Source organism: Poecilia reticulata, linkage group LG6, assembly GCF_000633615.1.
Source record: "Poecilia reticulata strain Guanapo linkage group LG6, Guppy_female_1.0+MT, whole genome shotgun sequence".
NCBI lineage: Eukaryota > Metazoa > Chordata > Actinopteri > Cyprinodontiformes > Poeciliidae > Poecilia > Poecilia reticulata.
Window position 1 is genome coordinate 18,482,896 of NC_024336.1, and position 21,346 is coordinate 18,504,241.

General features: G+C 39.8%; 1 protein-coding gene across 1 annotated transcript in view; it reads left to right on the forward strand.

The window, feature by feature from the left end:
• LOC103466206 (neural-cadherin-like) overlaps nucleotides 1–21,346 on the forward strand; it is a 133,468-nt gene that overhangs the window by 2,708 nt on the left and 109,414 nt on the right. The window lies entirely within an intron of this gene.

A 21,346-nucleotide genomic window follows, 5' to 3' on the forward strand; every position in this document is an offset into this window, starting at 1 on the left:
GATAGATAGATAGATAGATAGATAGTTAGATAGATAGATAGATAGATAGATAGATAGATAGATAGATAGATAGATAGATAGATAGATAGATAGATTAGATATGAACTTTTGTGGCTAACACTCCTTGTGGGGATTGTCATGACTGTCAAGTCAGTAGTCTTTCCCACGATAGTGTTGGCCTTTTCGTGGCTTTAAAATAACATTCCTGTATTATAGAGAATGTTGTTTTATTAGTCTTATGTATTATTCTAATCCTGAGACAAACCTTTCGTTTTCTCCATCTGTAATTTCTGAATTTTTATGTTTAAAATAGATTGTTGACATCAATTAATTTTTCAACAATATTTTACTTTGAGATGCACCCATGCAAACGGAAACTTTATTAGTTATGCTCAGTTCAGCTAATTTATGCACCGTTTGTGTCTGAGGTGGGTGCGTATTATGACAGCTGCCACTGCCCTTGCCCTCCACCCCCTCCCTCGGTGGTAACCCCGCTTTCGCGACAAACACAAAATATCCAGTTTGATCACTCTAACCCCTGTGTTGACCAGCCTGTTTTATATTTTAAACTCAGAAATGCTTCATGCAAAACAAAAAAATAAAAAATAAACACTGAAAAGAGTAGAAATTGGTCTCCTGCTACAAATTGGGATTAAAATTTAACAGACAGCCGGGGTTTTTTTCTCACCTAAACACCAGGACTGCATTTTCACAGTAATGACACATTTATTTATTTGTTTTGTCCCGCACAAAGCAACCGAACAATAAGAGCATATTTGATGTCGAAGAATGGTGATTCATGAAGGGACCTTTTCAGATTGACTAAATTATGTGTCCTTGATTGTCATAGTTTTGGGCTGTGAAGTTGTTTTCAGAGCTAATCCGTGTGGAGTGGCAAACCACTGCGACCCTCTCCCTCTCATCAGCTGGCATTACCCCTCTAATCCTCCTCACGTTTGCTCTCTAGGCCCAGGGATTTGAAGAAGCACTACCATAGTCAGGAAACATCTCACATGCTCAGGGAAAAGGTGAAAATTATTGGTAGCTGAGATTTGTACTGAAGTATATGTGTTGCTAAAAAAAAAAAAAAGAAAAAAAAAGTTAGACTTTAAGCTCAAAAACAGGAAGATGGAAAAACGAGAAAAACGTTGAATCCAAATAATTTGCTTCTTAATTGAGCCTCACGGTGTGCAGGAAACAGCGTACACTGTTTTCGTTCAAATTGCCTGCTGCTGTTACGTTTCACAGCATGTTCTAGATTGTAATTGCATGCCTGATTGAGATGCATTCTTGCAAAGGTAGGTGTCTGGAGGGTTTTGGGGAGAGAAGAAATATAGTAAAAAAAAAATCTTCTTTCTCTCTTTTGCTCACTTAACAGGTGAGCAGCAAAATTCAGCAGGTCTGGACTGACAGATATTCAGATAGCTTCTTCCATTGTACCTCTCTCACCTGCAAAACTCTCCTCTCGTGATCAAAGGCATGGCATGATTCTTATCCTGTGACTATGGCTTTTCAAACTGAACCCTGACAGGAGACTGGAACGACAGGCCTTTCTTCTGCTTGTCTCATTTTAGATCCATACATGTATGTCTCTCTGATAGAATAACCCAATTTTAGCCTTTTGATTAGTATTTATAGAGGTTGAGTCAGGTCTCCCACGTGACTTGGTGCTTGAGATCCCTTTGTAATGAATTTTGGGACATGAAAGCCACAATTTCGCAAATGCATCAGGGAGCGTTTTGTGTATGCTTGTTTTGTCTGCGAGTGCGGCTGTGTGGTCACATGAAAATTGACCCCAGGCGCGATAGCAATAGTTTTAATGAGGCCCCATGCGTTTGCGTCATCTTGACTTATTTTACCACAGTGAACTCTCCGAGGCACAGAGCTGTCCGCCGTACTGACAGTCACCTGCTGCGAGTCAAACAAGACGTTGCCATCAGATTACAGGCAGACGGCAGATCCCTCAGAGTTCTAGTTACAGCAGTTTACGGCAAACATTAAAACTACATCAACGTGCAAAAGAAAATAGCTGAAAAATTCTGCTTTCTAAGACTTTCACAGACAACTGAGATTAACTGAGGAGAGTATGGAGGACATGCTTAGATTTGCTTGTCTCGTGATTTGTTATTTTTTTTACACATTCTCCTTTGCCAAATGATGTCTGCGAACACAAATTTTCAGATCCAATCACAAAATCTGTGCTGGATTTAGGTCTGGACTTTGAGCACATTCTGACACGTAACACGTTTTTTGTTCATTCGTATTTCTAAAATAACTTCAGCTCAGTTAGACTGAAGAGAGATCATCTGTTTACCATCAGTTCTCAAGTCATGTAACAGACTCTGAATTGGATTTAGACCGGGTCATTCTAACAAATGGATATGCTTTCATCTAAGTGATTCTGTTGGAGCTTCTTTTTGTTTCTTGCATTTAATTGACTTGCTGGAAGGCTGACCTTTGACCCAATTTAAGGTTTTTTTGGAACCTCAAACAAGTTATCAATTCTGAGCAGCTGTTTAAGAAAAGATAGTGTGTTTGGGAATGTGTGCAGGGATTTGCATAGAAGCTCAATTTTGGTCATTTTAACGCATGGCTAAGCATTCTGTTGTAGCTCTGGTTATATGTCTAACACCGTTGTCCTGCTGGAAGGCTCATCACCATCATCATGTCAGTAGTCGTCTCCAGCCTGCTACTGTCTTAGATCCGTTTTCTTCTCACTCCACCCATCTCCCCAATATTCTGATCCATCTCTCCTGTCTGTTCACTAAAACTCACCAACAAAGCTATGATTACCTCACAGAACAGCTGTGGCAATGCTGGGATTGAGTTTAATTTATGTGTATCAGACTAGAGGGAGCAGAATGCATATCCAGATTGCACTTTGCCAATTTTGTGGGGAAAAAAATGTCTTTTTTTTTCATGCACTTTACAGCTGAGCTTCACTGTGTATTGATCTAATAGACAATGTTTAAATAAAATATATGTGTGGTTAAAACATGACAAGATTAAAACAAAAAGTTAGACTTGAATACTTTTGCAAATCAGTGTTCATACAGGCCCTGAAACATTTGCAGATGTGTAGAGTACAGCCATAAAAGAAAGAGATCTCCACAAAATAAACGTGAGTGCTAACAGTATAATATTCAGTAAATGATGTAAAAAAAAAACAACAACACACCAGTGGCATACGGGGCAGAGCTTCAAAGAAAAGGTGTTGTTTCTCCACAGCCCCATCTGATGAAGCGGTGGTCTGGCCCTGTTGGTTTCCCTGCATGTAGCGACCACTGAACAGTGACCTCTGGGTTATAGCTGAAATTTCTAAACCAAAAACCTTTATCCAGAAATGTTGTGGGACATGAAGCGAGAAGTTCATGTGAGGAAACTCTGCAAACTCCCGCAGTTAAGAGCGTGGAATCAACAGAAATTCTGCCAAGCGTATGTGCAGAGGTGATCAGGCGTTACTAGAAAAAAAAGAAAAGCTGCAATCACTGCAGCTTGTTTGAAAACAGGAGTTTATGTAATTTGATGTACTTTCATATATCTTCATATATCTTTCATATATCTTTTAATAATTCCTTCCAATAATAATATAGAGTATTGCTGTTTTGACTCTCCATGTTGTCTTCGTCTAACGTAAAAAAGATGCATATCAATCAAATATTGTTTGAGAACATGTTTGAACAGAAACAAAAAAAAATATTCACTTCAATTCAAAAATATTAAATTAATCAATAATGCACATTAATACATTTGCAATCGCTCAGAATGTTTTTGATTATTTTTATGTTAATGTTCACACCTGCTAATAGTTTCAAGACATTTTCGGTGGTGGATAAAGTACCCAATGCTATTAGGTGGTGAATGCAGGTTTACTTAATGTATAGTGAAAGCATTCATTAAGCGGTTAATGTGGGCATGAAAAGCTAATCACGGTGGTGTGAGGCTTTTTCGCGTTAATAAGTTTGAGGTGGGTACAGCGTTATGATTAGAGCCATCACAAGAGCTGGTATTAGTGTTGTTCAAATAGAGATTAAAGAGCCAAGTCTGACAGTTAGATATGCTGCCTGCGCATGTAGATGGGAGATGGAGCAGCTCTTCAGGATTACGCACAGTGTGGCGTCAATCCTTTTGGACTTACCTGAAACAGAGTGAGCTAAGCCAACACTCAGCGTCTTTGCTAACAATAGGTCTGAGGATATAATATGTTTGAGCACTGAACTACCTGTGTAGCCTGACGCACTTATCAGAATCAACATTAGGATAGAGAGCCTTGCAAAGTATTCATACCACTTTAGTTTTTCCATACTTTGTCACATTACAACCAAGACAAAATGTATTTTTTTTGTGCATCATGTGACAGACCAGCACAGTGTAGTGCATTAGGAGGTTTTTCCGGATCTTTTGAAAGTCTTGTGTGCATTGCTATTCAAATCCCCCTGAGTCAGTAACTATAAGAGCAACTTTTTAGTGCATTTTCAACTGCAAATCTTTTATAAAATGAAAACAAAATAAAAACATCAGCTATCTCCAACAGCTCTGTACAGCTACAGTTTCTGCCCAGTTGCCTTTTTGTCCCAAATTGGTTATGCTCAATTGCATTGTATTGAGTTCATCTGTGAACATCAATTTTCTTTTAAATATTCACAGATTCACAATGGGATTTAGCTCTGGAATTTGACTGGGCCGTTTTAACCTGGATATGTTTTAATCTAAACCGTTCCATTGTAGTTCTGGCTGATTCCTTTAGGATCGTCGTCCTGTTAGAAGATGATCCTGTCAACATGTATTTCATTCTCAAACAGGTTTTCCTCCATCCATCTCACATGTCACCACCAACTCAGAGCAGCATGCCTGTCCCTGCTGAAGGAAACCACAGCATGATGCTTCCACCACCTTGTTTTACAGCGGGGATTGTCTGTTTAGAATGATGCACAGTGTTGGTTTTCCACCACACATTGTTTTTACTTTGCCCTCTGACCTCTGTGACTCCTACAGAGTCTTAGATGCTACGCAGACATGCCACACTTCAGAATTTCAGGTATAAAAAAATATCTAAAAAGTAAACATCTTTCCTTTCCTGGCCAACCATCTACCATCGAAATCCCGATAAAATACACACTACCTTGGGATTGTTTTGTGACGGAAGTGGAAAAAGTCGAGGGGTCTGGATGTGTCTACAAGGGTTTGACATGTTTTTCCATTCAGGCCAGTCAGGAACCCACATTGTTGATTCTCATCATTATGGATTTGATTGAAATAATTTACAGTAACTCTCGTATCTGATGCTCCTGCTCTCATAAAATTAAACCTTGTTTTGATTGGTATTTTTCTGCTGTAATTGATCAGTTAATGTAACAGTGCAGCAGACTGTCATATCTGACTGCTTCTTTCTGACTGGTTTGAGCTAGCTAATTACTCTCACTCATTTTTGAAACAATATCCGTATGCTACATATTACCATCCCTGCGACGTGATTCATTACACCACTTTCTTTTTTAATTACGCCTCCAAAAGTTTGGAATTGCTTTCTCTTTTTGCGGAACAAGACTAATACTTAGGTAATTTCTCGTCTTTTAATCATCCTTTGGTCAAAACTTCAGAAAATGATGCGTCACCAGAGCATGAGTGAAGCTTAATTTCAATTTGTTTGTACGTATCCATGTGTCACAACAAGATGCTTTAGAAGTTTTGAGTTTAATTAGGACTTTATTGCTGAATAGAAATGACTTCAGCCCCCCCACCGACTGGTTCATACTCTCTCTGTGGAAGCATCAAATTTAGCATACGGTAGCGTTGCCTTGTTTGTTTAAAGAGTTTGCTTTTCCTCGGGGCTTAGAGAGAGCAGTCTTCCTTTTTTCTTGACAAGATCTCCTGCTAATGCTGGAACAATATTTGACTTCTAAACTATATTCAGTGCTCTAAGAATCCCCTGAGAAAACAATATTTTTTTCTGACATACCCTCTGTATATCAAACCATCTGTATAGAAAAAAAAAAGAAAAAAAAGAAAAGGTAAAGGCAGTGGAAGTAGGCCATGACTCACGACTCGCACACTGGTTATGCAGTGTTGTTTTGTCGAGAGGGAGCCAGGGACCATCGCCAGCTCTCCCTCTATAGGATTTCCACTGGCCCACAGAGGACGTCAGTTTAGATTTGCGGTGGGGATTTTTTTTTTTTTCCCTCCTCGCTTTCGCTTGTCCCCACCCGAAGAATCGCTTTCTTTGCACCTGACTGGGAATCTGTTAATGGTATTTGACGGGTTAGGGGGAGTATTGAACACGCGGTGCTGCCCTAAATGGGCTTGAGCTGCTTCCCCCCTCGTCTTTAGTTATCTGTGGGCAGGCTGGTATTCAGTTCGTGGTAATCACCTCTTTGCAGGATGTTTTGTCTGGGAGCTTTCTCCCTCTCCCCCTCTCTCTCTCTCTCTCTCTTTCTTCCGACCTCGCCTCCCCCCATCTCTGTCTCACAGTCAGCATCTCGCCTCATGCTGCCTTTAATCCAATTTCTCTTTTCCAACTTGCCCCACCTCCTTCCAACTAAATTTGCATATTCCCCCTTGTGATGTGAAATGAATTGAGGAGAGACTATCTCTCTTTTTTTTCTGGTAATTTGTGACTGAAGGGCTGTTTGTTTAAGTAGAAAACAATTTCACAAAAAGACGTCTGCATTTATTAAATACAGTTTTTAGAGAATTCCCAGGGGATTGGGCTTCATGTTTTTATTGTGATGCCAAGCATGCGTGTGGTTGTGTGTACACGCGTGGGAATTGTTTTTCTATCTGCATATCTAATTATTTAAATGTGTTTGCTTCGTGTTAAGTATCCAAATTCTTAGACTCGTCACCTCCGGCACCTCTGCTTTGGAGCTGTAACAAGTCTGCAGCGCTGGATTTCTGCTTTGTGGCTTCTCATTTATCAGATCTGTGTCTAACTTCCCTGCAGTCTTCATCGTCTCCCAAAGTCTTTGCATGCATCTTCTGCCTCGCAGGTAGGAAGGGTGTGCTTGCCACTGTGTTTTTGAAAGATGTGATTAAAGCTGTATGAACAAGATCAGCGCAAGGAGGGAACGGAGACCTCCTCTCCTCTTCACCTGGAAAAGATATTTAAAGTGGAAACAAGCGACTCGGAAAGGTCAGAGCAAGCGGCGTGAACGTTGATATGAGATCGGAAAAGTTAAGAGAGGCAAAGGTGAGAAAGATAGAGAAACGCAGTGGGAGAAAAAAAAAGATGGGAATGTGTTAATACATGCCAATGAGAGCGTGTGTGTGTGTGTTTTCTCTGTATGTCTCTGCAAGTTTCACTGAAAATAAGTAAAGGGCAGCCAGATGAGTGACAGAAAGTTGTTGACTGCTGATGAGAGGTCAGCCTGGTGAAAAGTAATTGTCAGATGGAAGCGAGAGACTGTTCAGAGGGCAGGAGAGGAATGAGGTGTACATGTACTCTACCCTGTAGTGCAGATAGGAGGGTTATAGGGCACAGTAAGTTTGGGGGGGAGGGGAAATATGCTACTATATAGCTGCAGAAACACCAATGTGCACAAGCATTTCAAAATTGTTGCAGGGCAAAAGGAGGGAAGATGAGAGGAGGAACACCTACCCTTAGGAGAAGAGAAAAGAGCAAACATGAAGGGATGTGATGGCACATAAAAATGTGTTGTCTGGCAGAGATGTTGGGTTGACTTTTACGGCCCTCGGAGCAGAAGAACTGATCCTCTGCCGGTGCTCTCTTTATTAGAGAATTTAAATGAGGATTTAGTGGGATCATTTTAATGTAAGGTATACCGGTGCCAAAGTCTTCATCAAGAGGGCCAGCAAAGTTTTAAGAGTATGGAATAGTTTTAAAAGGGGATAAAGCATGAATGGCCTCGCAATCCTTCGTGTTTATAAAACAGCGATAAATGTGTTCAATATCTGAAAAAAGTGCCAGGTATCTGGATTCAGCAACTCCCCCCAGAACTACACCCACATTATTTTATGCAGAATCACCTTTAGGAGTATTTCTCTACCAGCTTCATTCATCTGAAGGCTGAAATCTTTATTCGTTATTATTTTCTAAATAGCTCAACCTCAGTTAGAGTATTGCCCTTTTGCCACATTTGTCATTAGACAGGTTTAAACATAGATTGTGTATTATTGTTTTTTTTAATCTAATGGCATTTGCAGTGAATGTGGAGGGGTTTTGTGCAGACATTTTTTCTGACTCGTGGTACTTTGCGATGGTAAAGATGTCCTTTATATCCTTTATGTCCTGTACATCCTGATCAATGAGCACTTCTATTAATCAAATAGTGAACTTTGAGGTTACCAATTCTTTTAATAGATTAAGCTGTTATGTGGGACAGTCCTGATGTGTCTTTCATACTTGGAAAGTTGTATCTGGAGAAAAATGCGACATGTTGGGCCTAATTCAACAAGTAAACACTGAAGATTTTATCTTGAGCACGTGTCAGCGTTGTGTTTCTTGTAGACGATTTCAGTATGTTGTGAGAAAAAGTCTCCATTGACAAGTATCTGATGGTCTAACCCTGGGTGTTGAGTCGTCGTGTTTTCTTTTCATTCACAGCTCTTCTGGCTTTTAGAAGTTTATCTCTGGAGTCATCTGATATGCACCTTAATCTTCATATTATTTTTTTGCATTACTTTGTGGGTTCGTAGAAATTTTTAGACGTTCTGTGAAGAAGGTTCATTACTTAGAATTATGGTAATATATACATATATTTTTTATCATGATTTTTATTGAAAAATCTTAATGAGGTTTTGGTTATTTTGAATCAGTGAAGCAAAACAAACTGACTGCGCAGGAAAGATGTTGAAAGCTCTCGTTACTGCACGTTAAAGAATGATGCGGGGATTGTTTTGATTTTCTGCCCTAAGATCATCATTACTCATGTGCCGCTTTATGTTTCATATGGCTGGAAAATGCTTCATCCAGGCCCTGATGTGATGTGGGAGCTAATGTCCTTCTTGCCTCGTTTGTAATCCCTCCATTACTTTCTTTATTTCTGCACATTTATCCGAATGTACAGAGTTAATCCCCTCTCTTTTTTATTTATGAATTTGAGGCACATCTAGGAGAGTAGTTGCTGTAAATCAGGACAGAATGATTTAGAGTCGACATTCATTTTGCCAAAGCTTCACAGCAAGCCGTGGTCGAGGCGGGAGGTAGGCAGGTGAAAATAAACAGTTTACTGGAGAAAAGATATTCAAAAACTTACAAAAACTAGGGTCCAGGGGTGAAGCCAAAATAATGTAGCACAAGATGAACATAAGAAACCAGATTGGTGGCAATAACAGGATGATTTCACACTGAGTGAGAAAACCCAAGTAGTATTTACCCTAGAAAGCCTGATTACTGGAATGTTAGACAGGTGAGTTAACAAGCAGATGGGACACAGCTTGGGAGTGCAGACAGCTAAGACACCGAAGGAAGAAACTGAGTAGATCTGGGAGTTTAGACACCAACAATACCAGAGAAACAACTCTCAGAGTACAAAGAAACTCAAATACTGCAGGTTTGAGTTTCTGAGCTCACAAAGAGACAGAAAATAAGGAACGAAGATCAAGTAAATGTAACTAAGGTCTGCAGTTCAGACAATAATAAAAATAAGTTTAAAATACTAGAGGATACTATAAGGAGTTGATCCTAAGGATTGGACTGAATATAAAAAGCAAACACTAACAAATCCTAAAAAAAAAGTGAAACACATGACAAAAGTTCATGGCAATTCAATGAAGAGTCCTAACAGATGAAGAATTGTTTTCTCTTCTTGGGTTCTTAAATTGCAATAAAAGTATCTCAATGTGTTTTTTTAATCAAATACAATTGGGCTAAATTATAACATCGAGATCCAAAAAGGAGATTGCCTCAAGTACCTGGATACTATTTGGATTCCCAACTTAAATTTGAAAGTCATATTAGGAAAGCTTCCAAAAATGTTCAGCCAAATGATTTCTAAATCACCCACAGCAGGAGTCATAACAAGCAGAGCTGTAAACAGAGATTGCAATTCAGTTAGGTGCAAAACATCCTTTGGACAATCATCTTTCTCATTTAAGGATCCAACATTTGTAATACTTTGCCACCAGTAAGTACAATTTGCTAGCATTAGAACATTTAAATGTATGTGAAAAAAAATAAAAAGTCTCAAACAGAGACAAATGTGGGAACATTGAAACTAGCACGAGTTGCACTGCTCAGCACTTTAATGCATTGTTATTTTAAGTCTTATTTTACTGTTCGCTTTAAATAGGTTTCTTTGTATCATTAGTTTTAAAGGTTGACTTCTTAAAGCCTAACTAGAGTCTGGGTGTTTGAATTAGCCATTGGCTGCAGGGCCCCTAGACAGTATACTGGTTTCTTTGAAATGTAAAATTGTTTTATGTCTCATACATGATGGGAAAAAAAGTGAAGCAAGTGGCCAAACTGACTACTATCTGAGTACAAAGATAAAATTATGCAACTGAAACATCATTAATCTAAGTTTATTAAATGCAAGTCATGTGAAACCTTTGGCTTTGTAGAAACCTTTGAGATTGTAGTTGTTTTAAGTGGAATTATAAAATAATTGGACAAGACCACACCTATATCACTCTAGGTCAAACGCCGTAGCTCAGGATGAAACTGTTCTTTTACACTTGGAATCCTTGCACTCTCCTCCTCCCCTTTCATCGCTAATTATCCCAATTATCCTTCCCGTTCAACAATACCGAGGAGGGGAATGTCAGACTGCTCCTGCTTACTCTGAACTTCAGCCAAATAGGAGCTCTTCTTTTTTTCCCTTTTCCAATTCCCTGCATGGAAAAAAAGAAATACTCGAACAGAAGTCCTTTGTTTCTCTCGGGCCTGCTCTGACTAACCATTAGCAGAAAAACCAATCTCTTTTCCAATAAAGAGAGAACACCAAAGAGTTATACACTATAAGTCAGATATTAAGTTGACACAAACTCTTAAAAGAGCAATACTATATATTGTCCAGGCGTATAGAACCATTTTACAGAACAATCAAGTAACYTTTACCGTCAATTGGTATAAAAATGCTGTATACATCAAGAATAACTTAGAAGAAATTTRACTCAGCAATTTGACAATTTTTCTTCTGTCTCTTTAAGAAGTTCCTGCTTTTTAACGACACGCTGCCTTCAGCACGTCATCACAACGTTCCTCCGTTATGCTGTTGACAACCGTTCCTATGAGCATTAGTTTGCATGACAAGCTCAGCAGATGTGTGGTTCCACCAGGTGTTTGCTAATGCTGCTGCCACAAGTCGCTGTGGGGAGAAGGTGCAGAGGAAGGCTACTGTGTGAGGCCGAAGCTCAGCTGGAAACTGCGGGTCCAAGAGCTTGGTGGAAACAGGCAGTATTTTGTGAGACAAGTGTTTAGGCACCCCAGAATGGTTGCCACRAGAGATGCAAGGATTCCTCAAACATGCATGAAAGAATCAAAGCAACACTCCAGGCATGTTTTTGATGAGKGAAACACTATTACATGATGTAAAGTCTAAAAAAAAGTCAATCTTATGCAATACCTCGTCTTTAAAGGAACAATTAGGGACTTTTGAAGAATGGTTCTATTGACTAGTAATAGGCWGTAAATATGTTCCCTGYTGTATATAACTCCCCTGGTGTTTTACTTTGTAGAAATCTAGATCAGTTGGTCTCTGATGTTAAATCCAGCAGCTAGTTCAACAGAGATCAGGACTTAAGCAGACTTCTACTTTTAAAACAACTTTGGTCTTCAAAACATCATAGTGGCCTATTATTTTAAGAACCTTTAAACTGACATCATGTTAGCAGGGTTTTTTTTACCACAAAAAAATGATGTCTACATAAAAAAATAGAGGTTGGATGCAACAAATAATCCTATTTCTGTGAAAAAATAGGAAATTCATAATGACCACTCAAAGTGCTTTAGACTAGAGCCACATTYGCTCATTCACACTCACATAYACACACACATTTATATATGCAGATCAGTAGCCACCTTGGCCTTTAATTGCCTTGCCTAGGGGCACATCAACATGTGATACTAGAATAAAATCTAAACACTTTCTGCAAGACAATATGCATTGAGTCAYGCTCACATATACTGAATATAATGCATTTTTGATCATTTACTCCCTTATAGAAAAATTGGAAGTGGTGTAAAAATAAATATGCAGATTTTAATTAGTGCTTTTCTAGTCAAAATGACCACTCCAAACGCTTTAACATTAGAGCCACATTCTCTCAGCAGCATTAATAAATAAATACATATTCAAACATTGACGTTAAGTTATATTTATGTGTTTTCTGAATATCTAATGCGAGTATAGAGCTCTGTTGAAAAGGTGAAATTTCCAAAGGTGAAATTTCACCTTTGGTTTTTATAAATACAGAAACCTGTAATTATGAAATACAGTTTTCTGTATTTTATAAATACAGAAAACTTGGGATAAGTGCCTTCCCAACAGATACATAAACCCGCAGAAGAAAGAAGCTGGAATCAAAGTCAGCATGTTCAATTTKAAAGAAGATTCAATCTTGGTCCTGYTTAGAGTTGCAACTATTTCAGCTTTCAAGACCATCAAATCAACTTCATGAAAAATATTTACTGCTTGAAACCTTGAATATCTTTTTTTTTCTGAAAATGTAAATTATCCTYAACACAATGGACTGTTGCTTGTTTTGGCCCCTGGGTGACAACTGTCATACTATAAGCCTGTAGCAATGAGTCATAAAATGTAAAGAAAAAGCACATTGAACCAGAGAAGTATAGTGTATGTAGCTGAATGGAAACCAGAAAGTAAAAAGCAATATGGTTAGGAACCACTCCAGTAAAGTGCAGATGATAAATGTGTTTTGCTCTTAAACTATGCAGCCATAAGGTCGCAGAAGTCGCATGTTTTGATTGAGCTGAATCCTTTTTGCAGTCTTTGTGTTATGACGAAAATGCTGTGCTGCTTCTTAGTGACAGCAGTCAAAGCTCATCATCTTTCGTTTTAGTTTTCGTTTGAAGTGGGCTTTGCTGAAGTGTTGTTTTTCATGGTGGGAGATTCTACAGGGATCTGGCARYCCTGTGCGACTTAATGAATAAAAACCRACGGCAGAAACCCCGCATCTCGTCACGAAGTCACGGTCACGGTGACAGCAACGGCGTTTAATGTGCGTCAACCAGAGGGTTAATATTAAACCTAGGACTAGTGGCCTCCTGCTATAACTGTAACAGCTAGAGGAGGGAGGAATTTGATGAAAACATAATTAAATCCGAGACAGTGAATGAGTGAGTATCTGCTGTATCTGTCTCACAGATGTGGAAACCTCATCCTTCAACCTACACACATTAGTTTGTTGTGTGCGGTTTTGTGGGAGATGCGAGTGCTGCATTTGGCACGGCGCTTTGAGGACAGTCATGGTGACAGGGAGTTTTTATTGGGCCAAGCGTCTGCATTATTGATGCCTATTACAACAGACATGGTCAGCTCCAGACTTTACGCCGAGGCAGGTGCTGTCAGGTAAATGTCTCGCTGACCTCCAATCGCACAGATTCCCTGAATGCCTCTGTGCAACCTGATGTCTACCTTTGTGATAAATGAGCTCGGCTCGCACATCGCACGAGGAGCTTAGAACCAGTGCTGAAGGTTTTGTTTTATTAAATCTAATCCGCGATACGGCTGCACGGGTTTATTGGGAGGCAGAGGTTTGAGTTGGAGGTTTGTTGTTGACATAATTTAATCATCCGCTATTGTGTTCACTCTGATTGCCTAAATGTGGAGAGATTTCTGATGAACACAGTGGCGTTTGAGCTCACTTGGCGATGGCTTTGTTCCTTGGCATTTTTCTCCGTCCCTCCAAAACTTTCACTTTGGCTCCACTTTGGCATGCTGGGTCATCTCTCATTTCCCCCAGAGAGCCGAATTGATTTTGTGGTATTGATTAACCAGGAGTAGTTTTGCTCCTAGTCACAAAACATCACTTTAAACAACAATTTATATGTCACMGAATAGGCTGTGACAGAAGCCGGCTGATAGTTTACCAACTTGCACAGAGGTAGGTGTGTGATTGAGCCGAGGGGTTGATAGAACCCTCCTGAAGCACTCTAATGAATCAGCCGCTCAGACAGGCCCGCCTATGGACTAGAATGAAAAAGGGAAAATTTCAGCCTGCGTGGGGATATGCCATGGGAATTCGATGCTTCTGCTTATTTATTTGGTGTTGAATTTCTCAACCTTTTGTACCCAAAGGTCCAATTAACTGGGCATAACAATGGTTGCAGCCCTGCTCTCGGTGGCCCAAGGAGGCACTGATAAGCACGCAGACAACTTTGAAAGTTCTGCCGGCTGAACTGTGAACAAGAAGATTTTTAATGCGGCGGGGAAACGATCACATGGCAGCGAAAGCTACCCTGAGATGTTTTGACATGTCGTGAACTTTGCTTGGGAGCAMAGCACACAAATTTCACAAATTGCGGTAATTGTGGCACACCAATTTGCGTAGCGGAGAACATAGCTTTTCTTGAAAAGCTGAGAATGACTCAGATGTGGATAGAGAGATGCCAAAACAAAGCGAGAGATTCTTGCAAAATTTCTGGCTGACTGCCGATCAAAAAGATGATGTACTGGAGAAGGCTGGGGAATTGTYTCTCAGATTGCAAAATGTGTTTGAAGATGATGTCCATCTCATGGTTTATGGTTCAATCAGTCTCATGAAAACAGCGAGAGAAAAAAGAACTCCATCGAAGCCAGAGGATGGCTGATTACTGAAGCAGGTGTCTTTGATGCATAGAAAATGTAGTGCCTCTCAGGGCTGATGAGGATCTAAGAGAAAGCATGGCCTGTTATATGTCTTTTTTAAGATTAGAGCGTCTGTGTTCGAGAGTGCTGCAGTTATACAGACAGATATTCAAACAAAGGATCTTCAGATGACGCATTTCTTCCTTATTGTGTTGTGATCTGGCTTTCTCTGTCTGTTGTCTGCTTTTGTCAAGTTCTATCAAACTCTTGTTGGACATTTCTGTTTTATTCTGGGGCTTTGAAAGCAGATGTGTTCTGTTCTTCTGCTTTCCAGCCACCAATTTGTGTCTTCTCTCTTCAGTAGACGAGAATCGGCAGAATCCTGCTATCATTTCACCCTTTGCAGGGCTTAATTCTGTGGACTAAACGGACCATATGGTCGAAAGTCTTATAATGTGATGAGAGGGATGCAATAGGGATCTCACTGTGTCATTACTGCCAGCCTGGCCACTGAATTAGAGAAACTACTTTCCGTGATGCAGTAAGTTTGGTGCAGCTTTTACAAACCCAATTATTCAGCTTGAAACACAAGAAGTGTAAAGGGAGAAATGTGTGCTTTTTTTTCTTCCTTTTCTTTTTACTAAAGCAAAATCTATATGGCGTCACTTGCGAAAGTTTTATAAACATTTTGTCACATAACAACCCCATTACCATAATTGTATTGCAATTTACTGGGATTTCATGTGATAGACCAACAATGAACAGTGCATAACAGAGATGGCGACTTTGACTAGAGTCGGACTTATGTTGCAAAATTAAASACTTCCCATTTGATTTAGACTTGCCTTAAAACCTTAAGGCTTGACTTGGACTCCTTGTCTGAGGCTCAAGTCTTATTCAGATTTTATCCCTTGCAGCAAATATTCAAAGGAAGCCAGATTGTTGCTCTGATTGAGGAGAATGTTCCCTGAGAAAATATTTGCTTGGATTGGGAGATGGTGCAGGGGTAAAGCATGCAACCAGGCCTTAGTTCTCAACGCGGCCATCACAGGTTCAAGTCCTGGCCCATCAACCTTTGCCGCATGTCTTCCCTTTTTCTCACAATCAGCTTTCCTATCAAATAAAGACCAATAGAGGCAGATTTTCTTTTTAGAAAAGTATATACCTGATTATTAGCCAGTAGAATCCACAAGTTATCAGCTGTTAATRATTCATAAAAGTCTGTTCATGTTAGCTGTAGCTTCATCATAAAGACCACTTGAATGGCTCTACAAATTATTGATTAATTGAATGACTTTAAATCATACCTGCCTTATTTCTCTTGCTGTTTAGCTATTTGTCATTACAATCACACTTTTGGCTGCAAATATCAAAATAAAACCACGTCCTCTTCAGTTTATTCAGATCTTCAACACTCTGATTTATTTACTCGTTACACTGGACCTAGTTTGYTTTGTTATAAATTTTCCCTTCAATTTAACATCTTTACTATTTAGAATTTTAACGTTTTATATGTGTGTTTAGAAAAAAGTTCCCCAATGTTATTAAAATATTTCCAGCTCAGAGTGTGGGAAAAAAAAAGCAAAACCTTGCAAAACCTATTCATGTAATGAAGTGGACAACATTGAGACAAGGATAAACTCCTGTGAACTTGATCATTATTATGACACAGAGATATTCTGTTTCATTCATTCTGAAATTCAACATTAACAAGTTTGAATCTCTTGCTAATGGTGTAAATATGATCAATTTTCAAGATCAAGTAGCCTTTAATTAATTCTTTTTGGGTATAGAAATACATTTTAAAATATTAAAACATAGCTGTCAGTGAATATTAAAATGTTCAGAAATTATTACTAAACGTCCATGCGGTAATTCAGGCCTAAGGACAAATGGTACAGTTTTGGATTCCTTTGATTCCTGCAGTGATGTCGAGTTAGAGGTGTGTTACATGCTGTGGAGTTAATGAGAAAAATGYGTATTCTAGTCGCCTTAAGAACTGACTTGGACTTGAGGTGAAAGACTTGAGGCTTGACTTGGAAAAGATATTCTGTGAACATTTCTGATGCATAACTGAAATGAAATGACTCAAAGGGATAATTTAGTTTTTCACATGTGTTGTGCATTTRTATTCATCTCCCTGAATTCTGGCACCACAAAATAAAATACAGTTTGAACCACTGCCTTTACCAACTTAGTTCATAAGCAATATGTGTATAAATGCAGCTGTTTGGTGAACAGGTTTGTCAGGGAACATTATTGAACAGACATGTCCAGTTCAGTTTTATAGCACAACTGCAAACTGTATGAGTGTCCACCTAATCTGAAAGGAAGGTCAAAGAGATGACTATGTAGAATCGTAGTCACGGTAACTTTGGAGGAGCTGTCCAGATCCACATCTCATGTGGGTCAATCTGTTGATAAAATATCTATGAGACGAGCACTGTTGAACTTTGCACTTTACTGTGSAACCTACTTTGCCATGTAGGTTACACAGTAAACTWTATGCAAAAATGTTCTCTGGTCACATGAGATGAAGTTTGAACTTCATGGCCTACATCCAAAAGGCTACAGCAACTGTAGCCTTTTGGATGTAGGCCARGTGTGTATTGCAAAAACTATCAATACACATCAAGTAGAACAACTCACACTCATGGTGAAACTCAGYGGTGAAGGCTTCATTCTGTGAAGAGTCTTTTCTTCATCAAGGACAGTAATGCTTGTCAGAGTTGATGGAAGTGACCGGAGCTAAATATGGGGCCATCCTGAAAGAAAACCTGCTAGAGGCTGCAAATGCTTTGAGACTCATCTGCAGCAGAATGGTTTAGTAAAAAAATGATCCATGTGTTAGAAAAAAAAAACTTAACTACAATTCAGATGTAAATCTACCAACAAAAAACAAGAAATCAGACTTTTTAAATACAAGACTTTTTAAAAGTCTTATATTAAAAMATATATAAGACTTTAAAATTGGTGTTCAGGGATGGGGAGGTTTCCTGAATATAAAGGCTAACCACACTTTTCAGGTTTCATATTAATGCACAATTATGCATTAATATTGTTGATCAAATATCTAAAATTCCAATGAAAATAATTGAAATTTGACAAACTGTGAAAGTGCTTTCGTGTATGAATACTTTTGCAGGAGACTCTATCTTTTGTCCGTACACCATCTTTTTACCGTCAATTTTTACATATAATTTATCGCAACTTATCAACTCGTAATTACTTCTGCCCTCTCTGCCCTGACACTTCAGCTGCTTTTTAATTGTACCATCTCAATAATTAATTGTGTGACTGTGCGGTAGCCTGGTTTTGATGGATATCTTGCACTTAAAAATGGCCGCGTCTGTCAAATGCTAAATTGAAGATCTGACTGTAAATGTTTGGTTAGCTGCATGAAAAATTGCRTGTTCAAAGTTACAAATGAGTCGCTCGGCTTCYCTCGGTGTTTGGACTAAATGCAGGCTTAATCCAAGTGATGGAGCGTTGCTTTTTATTAATCGTATTTATAATAATAACCTATAAGATCGTGCTCRTCCAGTGTGAACATTATCACAGATTTAAGGCATTAACATTGACTAATATTGGTTGTCTGTGAACATGTTTAATCGTAGATTTTTGCTGATAATGTGACAGTGATGACAGATTTTGTGATCAACTGGGATGGCCTGGAGGAGTTTAACTCTTGATTTGTCCCCTCACACGTTGGGTGATGCACGCTGAGCTCGTTTAATCTTGCTGTCCTGCTGCTAATGACAGGAGATGATGGTCCACAAAGGACAGTCTGCTCACAGGATTAGATATCTAAATGAGGACTTTATCCTCATCCCCACTTCTTTTCCTTCCATATACCAATAAGCCCCAGAATGCAGCTTCGGTTTAATGCATTTGACTGGAAGTGTGTGCATGTTTTCTGTCATGTCCGTGTGTGCATTCGCGCAAGCGTGCAGCATTTCTATTGGACAAATGCCGTCAGAGCTGAAGTCTAACTCCGCACTGCTTCTCCATACTAATGTCCCTCTGCTTCTGTGGAAATGCATTTCCGATGTTCACTACATTATTCTACCTTTGCACAGTAACAGATAGTGAGACGAGGTTCCCAGAATGCCTCCCTCTCTGGTGTGCTAAACAATCACAGACCCGGGCCTGGTTTCAGTGATAGATTAATCCTGTCTAACCCATACACTGTGGCTTGTTTTCCCATTAAACCTGTGCAGCAGCCTCTGTTGCTTCTGCCTGGCACCAATCTCCTGTTTGCGCTCGTGTGTGTTGGCATCCCTGTCCGTTCGCGGGCTGTGCGTGATTGTTTGCCTAGAGATGTGTTTCTATGGAAAGATATCGAAAAGCGCTCCATGGACCACCTCCATCAATCACCAACTCACAGGGAAATGGAGAGAGGGATGAAAGATGGAAGGAGAGATGGGAGGTCACCACAGAAGGCAGCGTCTGGGGAAAAGGAGCAGAAGAGACAGAAGGAAAGTGGATGAATGGATGAAGAAGGCAGTTCCCAGCTCTGATTGAGCACGGGGTACTGTAGTTTATATCCTTTGGAGATAAGACCTGGAAGCACTGCTCAGCAGCTTCCTCTCCCTGTAGCTTGAACTGAGCGTGATAATAAGAAAGCGTGAATAGGGCAAATTGAATTAATGCCGCGGCACACCATAAAAGCCCTAACTATAATGCATTTTAAAATCCTATAATGAGGAGAGAGCTAAAATAATTTCACACTCCAGTGAAGAAGATGGCCTTGTAACAGATTTTGGGCCTGGCTGACACTGCCAGCGCTTTTGTCATTTAATGTGACTCTAGGTGCAATGTCGTAATGATACTTACTTTTATTTCCTGGGGTGCAACAGCATGAGGCAAACTTGAAGAAAAAAAAAAAGAAGGAGAAATTGAAATTTGTGTAACATATAAAGAGTTTAATCAGAGCAGGAAGTGGCTGCTTGCCTGCTGATGTCTCACTTGGGTCCGTTTTATGATGTCAAGCTAAAACAGTGTTGCGGAGAGGGCACATCTGCCGTGGAACTATTCCCTCATTAGTCTCCATTAACAGCCCATTCAGTTATGGGGATGGTGGTTGGAGCTGGACCCTGTCCTGTTTCAGTCTGMATGTATGTGGATGAGCTTACACGTACATTTAGATGCAGAAAAGGCGCAGATGTGTGCGCACAAAGGTGTGTTACAAATGCAGSGGAAAAAAAGCAACACATTTTTCACCGTCCTTGCACGCTCTCAGCTACCCCTTCCTCATCATTAGAGTCATACTGCCATAAAACTGAAATTACCTCCCCATTATCAAACTATGGAGAGAGAAAGATGGTTGTCTGACATGCAGTAACACCAACAGACGGGCGCTGATAGAGACTAATGATGAAATGAAAGAACGAAAGCTGCAACGATAAATGCTGCACCTTTCTGAGGGGAAGGGGAGAGAGAAACATTGCTTTGCACTTCTGTTCTCTTCTCCTGAAAGAGGACAAAAGACGTGCCTTGTGAAAACCCAAGGAAGTTCTTCGCACTTTGCCATCTAACAGCCGGAGACCTCACTATAAATCATATATAAATGAAAAGAGTTTTGAAGAGCTGCAAATCTACTGAGACTTGGCGAATCATTGCATCTGAAAGGCCAGAGGAAAAGATCATTAATCAGACACGCAGTCAAGAGGCCTTGGAAACTCTGGGGGAGCTGCAGAAATCCACAGCTCAGGTGGGAGAATCTGCTGACCGGATAGCCACAGATCACAGATCTGGCCTTTATGGCTGAATCGTGAGAAGAAAGCCGTTGTTGACAGAAAGCCGTAGTTAATCTGGTATGCAGTTTGCCGGAAGCCATAGAGGACACAACAAATGTGAAAGAAAGTTCTTTGGTCATATGAGAAGGTTAATATGGAAATAAAATCTGTTAAAGACATGAAAGTGAGGCAGTGGTTCACCTTCCAGCAGGACGACATAAAACATACAACCRGAGCCACAATAAGATGGCTTAGCTTAAAGCATATTCACGAGTGGCTCAGTTAAATCCAAACCTAAATTCAATTGAGAATTTGTGGCGAGAATCGAAAATGATGTTCACGGATGCTCTTAATCCAATCTGACTGAGCTTGAGATATTTTGCAAAGAAGAATGGGCCGTTGGACCTGCAAAGCTGGTGGAGGTATACTCCAAAAGTCCTGCAGCTATAAATGCAGTGAAAGGTAATTCTGTGAATTATTGCCTCGGTGGTACTGAATACAAATGTCCTCGATACGTTTAAGATTTGTGTTTGCGAAGGCTTTTGAAAACCTATGAATCATTTCCCTTCTAGTACTCAGTGTATGCACTGTTTGTGCTGGTCTGTAACGTGAAATCGCCCCAAAATACACAGAAGTGTGTGATTATATGACAAAGTGTGAAAAGGTTCAGGGGTTTGATTATTTCTGTAAGGTGCTGTAACCCCAAGGAAATAAATAGTGAGGTGAGCACAGTCGCTCATCACTCATCTACTCATTTCACTTGCTCGATACACAGCTGCTGTAATGTGGCACTGGATCCACCAAAGCAGCAGAGCTAAACAAAAATGCACCTCACACACACACACACACACACACACACACACACACACACACACACACACACACACACACACACACACACAC